Genomic DNA, 11,169 nt, shown 5'->3' on the forward strand with positions numbered 1-11,169 from the left:
AAACTCAAATCGAGAATTTTCTTTTTGATATGTTTGGTCATGGTCGAAGCCAATAAATATTTGATGTAATGTTATACATTTTAGAGTTTATATTTTATATTGCCTGATTTATAATTTGTATTTTAAAGTTTATAACTTTATTTAACTAACATGAAATTTTGAAAGTATTCTAAATTTTTTGATAGATTAATATGTAGTTGGCATTATATATGATTCAGTGAAGAGATCAATGAAAGAAAAGAAAAGCTTAATACATCAGTTGTCCCGAACTTATCTAAAAAAATTTGATTGGTCTTCTGAACTTACTTATATGGTGTCTTATTAGCCCTAAACTTGTTTAAAGTATCATAATTAAGTACCGGAATCTATAAAAACGTCATAAAGATATACAAAACAGAAAGCTAATTTATTTTAAAGACTTAGAATCACAAATTAGGTCTTTATTGTTTAAGTTTTGAATTTTTTTATAAATTTAGACAAGTTGCAATTTATATCACGTTAAACAAGTTAGGAGGTAAATGGACCATTGTAAGCAAGTTTAAAAGACTAATAGATCACTTTAAACAAATTCGTAACTAATAAATTGCTTCAAACAAATTGGGAGACGTAATAAGACACCATATAAGTTTAGGGAGCCAATCGAACTTTTTAGACAGGTTCAAGAGCTTTAAGAAACTTTCAGCAAATGAAATGGTCAAGTTCTTATTCTAAATTTTCTATTACTTTCAAAACACTCACTTCCTATATATATTAGGTATATTAATAATTTAATATGCGGTTATAGCACCATATTATCAAGGTCGGTCCTTATATTTTATGGGTCTTGGAGATGAATGGTTCTTATTAATAATATTAATATTAATAATAATTGTATTTAAACATTTAAAATAAAAATTTGTATCCATTTTAGATTCAAAATGTCATTATTTTATCACTTTTAGACCTAAATGGATATTATAACTATATTTATAATTAATAAAAATTAATATATATATATATATATATATATATTAAAAAAATGGACCTTTTTGATTCTAGTCTCACGACCGCACTCCTAACCTATGTCCGGAACCATCCTCTTATATATTTTATTTTATATATTGAATACTCCTTTATAAACTAATGTGAGAGATAATTTATAACTACATACAGTAAAACCTCTATAAATTAATAATATTGGGATCATAGAATTTTATTAATTTAGAGAGATATTAATTAATCGATAAATTAATAATTATTAATTTATAGAGTGATTTTAAATTTTTTAAAATAAATTTTAAATTATTAATTGTTTCAAACATTGCAAAATTCGTACATGGGATGAATAAATCACAACGAATTTAGAGGAAGTAATCACAGAAGAAGACATTCATGAACTTGAGGGAATGATTGGTCAGCTTAGTTACCACAATCAAATGAATGTCAATCAAATATTGGATTATCCAGGTGAAAACAATGAATGCTCACAAATCCAAAGTTTAGAAGAAGTTGTATCAAGCGTTATGTAAAATTCTATTGAGGATGAAGCTGAAGATGATTTGGTACCTTTAAAACCAGTCACAAGAAAGTAAGCAATTATAGCATCATCCACTCTTTACAATTTTTTATTAAAATTTGACAAGGATACACCGGACTTTTGAATGCACTGAGAATAGTTAGAGATGAAATTCAACTAGATTTAAATTTCAAGAAAAAACAAAATACTATAGATTCATATTTTGCTAAATTATCCCAAGTATGTATATCTATATATATTTCGCATATGTATTTGAGAAATTATTAATTTATAGAGGTAATAATACAGTGTATTTATAAGGGGTTGTTCCAGAAAATTATTATCTTATTAATTTATTAAAATTGATCATTTTTTGAATTGGCCCAAGTCGGGACCAGAAGAAATTATTATTTTAAAGAGTTTATTAATTTATCGAGTATTAATTTATAGAGGTTTTACTGTATATTTGTGTTCTATAAAAGAATTTTTTTAAATAGGTTGATATATTGATGTGCGTGGGATATAGAGATATGTCATATGCAGTCTCATATTACTTTTACAATTAAATTATAATCATTCGATGGATTTGATATTTCTCCCAATAAAAATTAGAATTATTGTTCATTTGATCTTGGGTTTTACAAGACTGCAGTTGCATTCATTGCATTCTTGTTCAGTTGATATACCGTTAATTCAAGCATATTGACATTATGAAAAATTTATTCATGGTAGCATTCGTTTATATGAACAAACATGATGCGTGAATTCTATAAGTTTTTTAATATGAAATATGAGTAGTTTATTGTTGTTTTATTGCTATAGATATATTTATTTTATTACATATTTATTTTTTGATGTGTACTTTTTATTTTTATATTATATTGAAAATAGTGTTAGAAAATGGATAAGGTATCAAAATAGGCTTAAGGTTTTTGGTGAATCATCAATTTAGGCTTCACGTACAAAATAGCACCAATGTAGGCTTAACGTTTAAAAAAGAGTATCAATTTAGGCTTCGATAATAGAATGTGAGACGTTATTCATGTTACTCCGTTAAGTTCAGACAATTGTACATGGAGAGAGAAATAAGAACTTAACATAGTAATATAAATGGCATGTCATATTTCGTTATCGATGCCTAAATTGATCCTCTTTTTTTAACATTAAACCTACATTGATGTTATTTTGTACGTGGAGCCTTAATTGATACAATCTTTAAAACCTTACGCCTATTTTGATACCTTATCTCATTAGAAAATAATAACGATTTTTATAATAATTCAAACATTATTATTAAAAATTACAATAAATATAATATATAAATAAATAACCAACTATCAAAATAGTTAAATATATTAAGATCCGCGCAATTTACGGGTCTTTGACTAGATACATACTAGTATTTTTTATTTCCAATATGCGTGTATATGAAGTTATTAAGCTATATATCAATTAACTAAAAGAAACTAGTTAGTTACTCCCTTTCCCTTTGACTGTTTCCAAGTATTTTCAATGTCTATGTATACAGTAAATATCAATTTGTTCTTAAAAAAAATTGTTTTTTTTCTTTTATAAAAAAGCAAACTCGAATGAGACATGAGTACTCTTTCCCACAAATTTCTTCTAGAACTTATCCATTTAAAATATATATATTTCTTTTGAATAGATGCATCACGCGGGATTTTGCCCCAAAATGGGGTTCAAAATGAAAATTTATCCCTATTGGGAGTCCGGTTAAACATTTTGCCCACTATGAGGCTTGTTTAACCGGGCTCGAAACCGGATGACAAACTTCCGGTTTCAAATTGTAAAGAAACCGGAAGTTTATCTTCCGGTTTCTAATTTTAATTTTTTTTTTTTTTAATAATAAAAATTAGAAACCGTACTTGTTCTTCTGGTTTCAATTTAATATTATATATTTTAAAAACTTTGAATTCCCCATCTCTGCTTTTCAAAAATATTTAATGGAAATTTTTAAAAAAATCCCTCTATCTTTTTTAAACTTTCAAATTTTAATTATTTGTTTTTAAATTCATTAATTAAACATTTTTTTACCAAATTAGTTAGTAGTAAATATCTAATTCGGTCAAAAATGTTTATTCTTTTAAATGTAAGTTTGAAATTATATTTTTGACAGTTTAAATTACGGTTTTTACAGTTTTTTTATAATTTCAAACGTCACCGAAAAGTTACGGTTCAAAGTGACCGTTAAACCATTTCAAACTGTAATTTAAACTGTTCGAAGTGACATTTAAATTTGGCTAACACTTAACTGTCACTTCGAACAGTTTGAAATGGTTTAACTGTCACTTCGAACCGTAACTTTTCGGTGAAGTTTGAAATTATAAACTTAACCGTAACATTACGGTTCGAAGTGATAGTTTAAATTACAGTTTTTACAGTTTCTTGATAATTACAGTTTGAAATATGTTTTTTGCACTTCGAACATTTAACTATCACTTCGAACAGTTTAAATTACAGTTTGAAATGGTTTAACTGTTATTTAACTGTCACTCTGAATGGTAACTTTTCGATGACGTTTGAAATTATAAAGAAACTGTAAAAATCGTAATTTAAACTGCCAAAAATATAATTTCCAACTCACATTTAAAAGAATAAACATTTTTTACCGAATTAGATATTTACTACTAACTAATTTGATAAGAAAATGTTTAATTAATGAATTTAAAAATAAATAGTTAAAGATTGAAGTTAAATTAAAAGTTTAAAAAAGATAGAGGGACTTTTTTGAAATTTTCCATTAAATATTTTTGAAAAGCAGAAGTGGAGAATTCAAAGTTTTTAAAATATAAATATAAAATTGAAACCGGAACAACTTCCAGTTTCTATATTTTATTATTAAAAAAATAAAAAATAAAATAAAATTAGAAACCGGAAGACAAACTTCCGGTTTCTTTACAATTTGAAACCGAAAGTTTGTCTTCCGGTTTCGAGCCCGGTTAAACAAGTCCTACAGTGGGTAAAATGTTTAACCGGACTCCCAATAGGAATAAATTTTCATTTTGAACCCCATTTTGGGGCAAAATCCCATCGCGCGTAGTTCAACTATTGTGTAGTTCAATTATTCAATAGCATAGCATAGGAATGAGTAGTTATTCAAGTTATATGATAATACATTATATATAGGGAAAATTACACAGAAATTCATCTTTTGAAAACTATTTATAACAATGTCAAGTTATAATTTTGGATTATGTCAAACTAGTTAAAATCAGTACCTTTAATATATTTAAGGATTAGAATTTATAAATTAGAAGTCTATAATATATTTTCTACGGTCTATAGTTTATGAATTGGAGTCTAGAATCTTTAAATTATGATGTAAAATCATAATATATAAAAAAATAATGACATATTAAGAATTAAGTTTGGTGATATGACTTAGTTATAATTTTATACTTAATTATGATATTCATGTAATTGACCCTTATATATACAACCATTTCTTTCCCATTTTCAAAAGCTACTTTACTTCAATCTTTGCTTCATTTCTATCAATTGTGAGTTCTCCTTTGTTGTTCTTCACTTTAAATTCATGTTGAATCATGTGTTTTGATTTTTTTTTTTAATGTCTTGTTCTCTGATTATTTTTGTGGATTAAAATTTATTAAAGAATTTGCTATTTGTATATCTTATTTTCTCTATAAAATTTGTGGGAATTTGGATTTTTTTGTGCGTCCCTAATTTTCAACGTCAAGTACATAGTAAATATTAATTTGCTCTAAAAAAATATTTTAGCTTTTTTTTTCTTTTTTGTAGAAGCAAACTCGTATTAGTTACGAGTTCTCTTTTTTTTTTTTTTTGTCTTTCTAGAACTTACTGTTTGAAGTATATATATATATAAAAGTTAATTATTCATAGAGTAGAGGGAAAAAATCAAATAAGATGACATGTCAAATTCTCGACTTCCACTAAATTCCAAACTTTCCCCAAGGGAAATACACACTTTTATTTATAAGAACTTTATCAAGAAGTTATACACTTCAAATATTTAATATGTCCATGTATGCAAGTAACTACGTGAATTTACTTTCTAACTCATTATTTAATGTCATTATTTTTTCGAATTGATTAGACATTGGGATCCACACACCTAATTTTAATTTTGTTGTAAAACTCAATAAAATGTATTTCACGAAAATATTCTCAATTACAGGAAGAACTTGATTTACGCTTCTCAATGTTGGAATGTAGCTTCATGGAGAAACGTAGACCAAGTCCTTCTTGTAATTGAGAATCTTTCAGTGGAATGTATCTTTTTGAGTTTTACAATGGAACAGAAATTAGGTGTGTGGATCCCAATGTGTGATCCATTTGAAGAAATAGTGGCGTTAAACAATGGATCAGGAAGTAATTCATGTAATTACTTGCATACATGGGCATATTAAATGTTTGGAGTGTATCACTCCTTGATAGAATTTTTATAAATAAAAATTCTCCTTGAGAAACGTTTGGGATTCGGTGAAAGTTGGGAATTTGGTCTGCCATCTTTTTTTCTCCACTCAAAGGATAATTAACTTTTATATATATATATATATATATATATACACACTTTAAACAGGTAAGTTCTAGAAAGACAAAAAAAAAATTAAGGAAAAGAGAACTTATTCTAATACGAGTTTGCTTCTATAAAAAGCTAAAATATTTTTTTAGAGCAAATTGATATTTACTATGTACTTGACGTTGAAAATTAGGGGTGCACAAAAAAAACCGAACCAAGCCGATCATTGAATATATCATATTCTTAATCGCATCATAAAAAAAAGCATATATAAATATATCTTTATTAATATGTAAAAGTTAAAGAAAAATAGCGGTTTAATAATAAATACTGGTCTATATTCAGTGGAATAAAATCACACTTGAAAATTCAGTAAAATAAACACTATATAATATTGTTGAATTGATATAGGCCATTCAAATTCAATCTCCGAAGAATGTCCGAAAATCTCATTTTCAGTAGAACTTAATTCAATTTGTTCAAATTTCCAAACAAAAATAAAGATAACAATAATAAAAGAAATAAATTTTCTCATATTAATAGACAATTAAGGATGGTAATTAGGAATAAAAAAAATCTTTTGATATAAATATTTCAATCTCCTAAGAAGGCATTTGGTTTAAATTTCAGAATTGAAATGTGGCGGAATCAAAATCGAAATGACTATTTATTTATTATTTTGTTTGGTTCAATTTGGAATCAGAACCTAGTTCTTTTAAAAATATATATATTTAATTATTAGAATCAGAAGAAATATGAAATTATTAAAAATAATTTGTTATATAAACATTATAAATAATTCATTAAATAATAATAAATATAACTTCAATAAAAAAACAAATTATTATAAAAACTATTAGAATATTATTCATGAAGTTTTTTTATTAAATGTTACAGTCATGAAATTACAAAAGAAAATAAAATTGAATAGTATAATTTTGTTTGTTATAGAAAAAACATGGATAATTTTTATATGTTTGAAGGAATTAATATATAAAGCTCCAAAATATTGTATACATACAGTTATTACTTATGGTGTACGTTTGATCCTTTATTGGAATCAAAACTGATTAACACCCAATTTGGTAAGGAACCATCTATTCCATTATTTTAAGAATTACATTCTCATTCCATTACATTCTCCTCTGGTGTATATGGAAAAAATAGAAATTGTCAAGTCTAGAACCACAATCGGGAGTCGCCAACTGAATTAATTAGAACTGCTGCTAAGAAAGCTTCGGATTGGCAGATTGCGAATGAGCTGCGACACGTTGTGTTTATGCCGACTGATGGAAGGCTAAACAGATGGGTTTGATCGGAAGAGGGTAGATTTGTCTGTAACGTTGATGCTGGTTTATTCAGTAAAGGGAATTTCTATTCATACGGCTTCTTGGTACGTAATCATCAGGGTGTTTGCTCATTTGCTAGACATGGAATACTTGAATGATATTTTGAGCCTGCTGTGGCGGAAGCAATGGCGGTAAAGGAGGCGTTGTCCTTGTTGAAAGGAAGCAGTTGTAGGAATGTCGAACTTCGTACTGATTGTTTGGCGGTTGTACATGTCATAAATCAGAAATCTCATAACTGTTCATATTTGTCGGATATTATAGGTGATTGTTTAGCTTTAATTCATGAGATATGTAATGTTCTTGTCTTCTTTGTTAAACGTTCAGCGAACTGTGCGGCTCATATTCTTGCTAGAGCAGTTAATTCTTCGTCTGTTAGTGGAGAGTGGTTTGGCACTCCTCCGTTTTTGTATTCAATTCTTTTAGCTGATTCCAGCCAATAAAGCATTCGTTTATTCAAAAAAAAAAATTACCTATCCAAACAAGGAAAAATTACAAAATTGGATCAAATGGAAGACTCATTTACATATTTAACCTATTACATATCTAGACTATTTTTGTGTGACTTTCTCAAAATACCCTCAATATGTTTGTAATTTTACGGCGTCGCCGTCTCCCTCTCGTCTGACTTCGCGAATTGATACTTTCGCGACGTATGCGAAGCTATTATTTGGTTTAGTTGATGATTTTAATCCGCATATGCGAAATCTGGATGTGTTTTTAAGAGTATTTGTGAAGTGATATATAACAAAAAATGCCAAACAACAAAGGATTCTAACATTAAAATCATAACATTATCAAAATTTACAACAAGATTGTCACAATTCGACATTAAAATCATAACATTATTAAAATGTATAACAAGATTGCAACAATAAACTCATTACAAATCATTTCAAAGTAAACGTGACGAATCTGGAGGAAAATTTCCCTCTTTACCGAAAGTCCAGACTTTTTGAGATGATAAATGGAACTCCAGACTTTTTAGGATGGACGTTTCTCATGGTGCACATCAAGATTGACACAATCTCTCCTAACGAATCATTTTAAAGTGAATGTGTCAATCTTGAAGGAAATTAATCCCTATACAGAAAGGAAAGTCATCTTCCCTACACTCCAGCACGCCACCTTCCAGAAAGGGATGTTATGTATTCAACCACCTTCAGAAAAAATTAATCGTGTTAGGCAGAAAAAAGGACAACTTGGCTTCGCGAAATGAGGATTAGTGAAGCATGTTAATGTAAATATGTAGGGAAAATGATGATTTTACTTAGCGAATCGATGCTTTCGCGAAGTTTGTGAGATTTGAACGATCTACGTCGCATATCGATGCTTTCGCTAAGTCTGCAAGTGAAATCATGAACTTTTCTACTTGCAGACTTTGCAAAATAATCGATTCGCTAAGTAGATCACCACGTTTCAGGCTCTTTCTCATTGCAGATCTTCGCGGAATCATTAACTATGCGAAGTGATTTTATGGAAAAACGTAGAGAAAACAGTAGATACTTACATTTTTCGCGTCTTTCACTCTTAAAATCGACAATAACAATATGATAAACTGAGAAAATGATGAAAATAACGTAGAATAACCATTTCTTCGATGGTCACAAGAAGAAAAAAACCAAGGAACAAGTATGAACAGGAAGATGAAGAACCATGGTTTCGATTTCTAGGATTAGGAAGATGAAGAATCAAGAGATGAAGATAGGAAGAAGAGAAATACATTGTGATGTGGAGAAATGATGCAAATTTCGCGCAATTTAAAGGAAGAGAGGAAGATCAAAGGTCTAGAAATCATTTAGGGAAGAGCAGCAAGTTCGCGTAACCAGAAAGGAGAAGGGGGGAAGATGAAAGGTTGGGGTAGTTTGAGAAAGTCACACAAAAATAGTTTAGATATGTAGTAGGTTGAGTAAATAGGTTAAATATATAAATGGGTCTCTCATTTGATCCAATTTTATAATTTTCCCATCCAAACAATAGAAAATGTAATAACTTATTCTCATTCTAAAGCACATTTTGTATGAACCAAACGCCTCCTAATTTAGAAAAAAAATCATAAAATCAATTTTTTCTAAATAAACAGTTTGAGCCAATCCACCATCTCAAACCGCTTTTCACAGCATCTATACTATATATAATTACGGAAGCAGAGAGAAATGAGAATAAGTGTTTTAGAGGTCTTTTTGATGAGTTGTCAACGTAGTAAAAAATCAGATTAAAAATATTTAATTAATTAAAAATAACAAATTTATATTTATAATATATTAAATAATTACTAGCCTATTAATTAAAATAATAAAAGAAAGCAAGAGTTACGGGAAGATGAAAAAACACAAAGCAAAGGAAATCCAAAAGTCACAAATAAACTTCTATATAAAGCATGATAGATAGTATTCCACCATTATATTCATTGGTCACGATAGATAGTATTATATTTCTGAAGGTAAATATTCGGTTTTTTTCATTGGCCATGATAGATAGTATTATATTTCTGAAGGTAATTATTCGATTTTTTTCATATGCATGTTGTAGTTATTTTATTCTCAATTATGTTGTTGTTTTATTTTTATTAAACAATAGTTGTTATAGTTTCATCTTTCAGATCCATGTCTGTTGTTACCCAGGTTATATACCTCTCGCTATCTTATTCATCTTTTTTTTCATTTGTCTTTTTTTTTCAAACTGATATCTCCAATTGAAGAAATCCAATAGAAATTCAGGAAGCACAAAATCGGGAAGCACAAAAGTGTCAAAAATTACAAGAAATTCTTACGCTTCTCAAGGTAATTATTCGATTTTTTTTCATATGTTGTAGTTATTTTTGTTCTCAATTGTGTTGTTGTTTTATTTTTATTAAACAATAGTTGTTAAGTTTCATCTTTTAGAGATGAAATTTCATTTATATCGTTACCCAAGTTCCATATCTCTCGCTACCTTATCCATGTTTTCTTTTTTATTTGTCTTTTTTTTTCAAAATGATTAAAATAAAGATTTTGTATATTTGCATTCTTTTTAGTATATGTTGCTAGATGTTATCGTTTCGATTGTTAACTCTAACTAAATTTAAATATTCGGCTTTATATGAACTCAATTTTTAGCTTTAATTGAAGTTAGATTAATTTTTCTAATTTGAAATCTGTTGAAATCCACTCATTTGTTTAGTTTGAATTTATCTAACTGATATGAATTTTATTTTTTTATTTTTATGCATTTTGGTACAAATAGAATAAAATATTAAAGAGGTATTGAAATATTATACTTACAATGAAGTTTATTTCAATTATAAATTATGTTTTATTATTATTATTATTATTATTATTATCAAGAAGTTATTTTTTCCTAGTTCTCTAGACAAAGAGATTGTAAGCGTCTAATGCACTTGATAAGATGTTTATTCTTGAAGAATTTGGATTATGCTAGATTCGAATTCAAAATGAAGGTAAATAAAAATAAATTTTGATGCTCAAAATCCTAAAAATATACATTAATTATGAGATATTGAGATAATTGTTTTTGCAACATTCACGTATATAGTTTTTAACTATTATATTATGGTTTGTACAAAATTGTTAGTATTTCAAGAGTTTTTAACAGATGAAAATGAAACATGTCATGTTAACATGCACCTTAATGACCAAATGAATTTGATCATATTCATCGTTAGATCTAAGCTTATAAAATCCAAGCCTTAGTATGTTTTAAATCTTCATCTCATGATTATAATAAATCTAGATCTAATGGTGAATGACCAAATATTACATGGTCATTAAGGTGCATGTGATCAAAACTGATGAAACATAATCATA

This window comes from Euphorbia lathyris, chromosome 9 (assembly GCF_963576675.1).
Source record: "Euphorbia lathyris chromosome 9, ddEupLath1.1, whole genome shotgun sequence".
NCBI classification, from domain to species: Eukaryota; Viridiplantae; Streptophyta; class Magnoliopsida; order Malpighiales; family Euphorbiaceae; genus Euphorbia; species Euphorbia lathyris.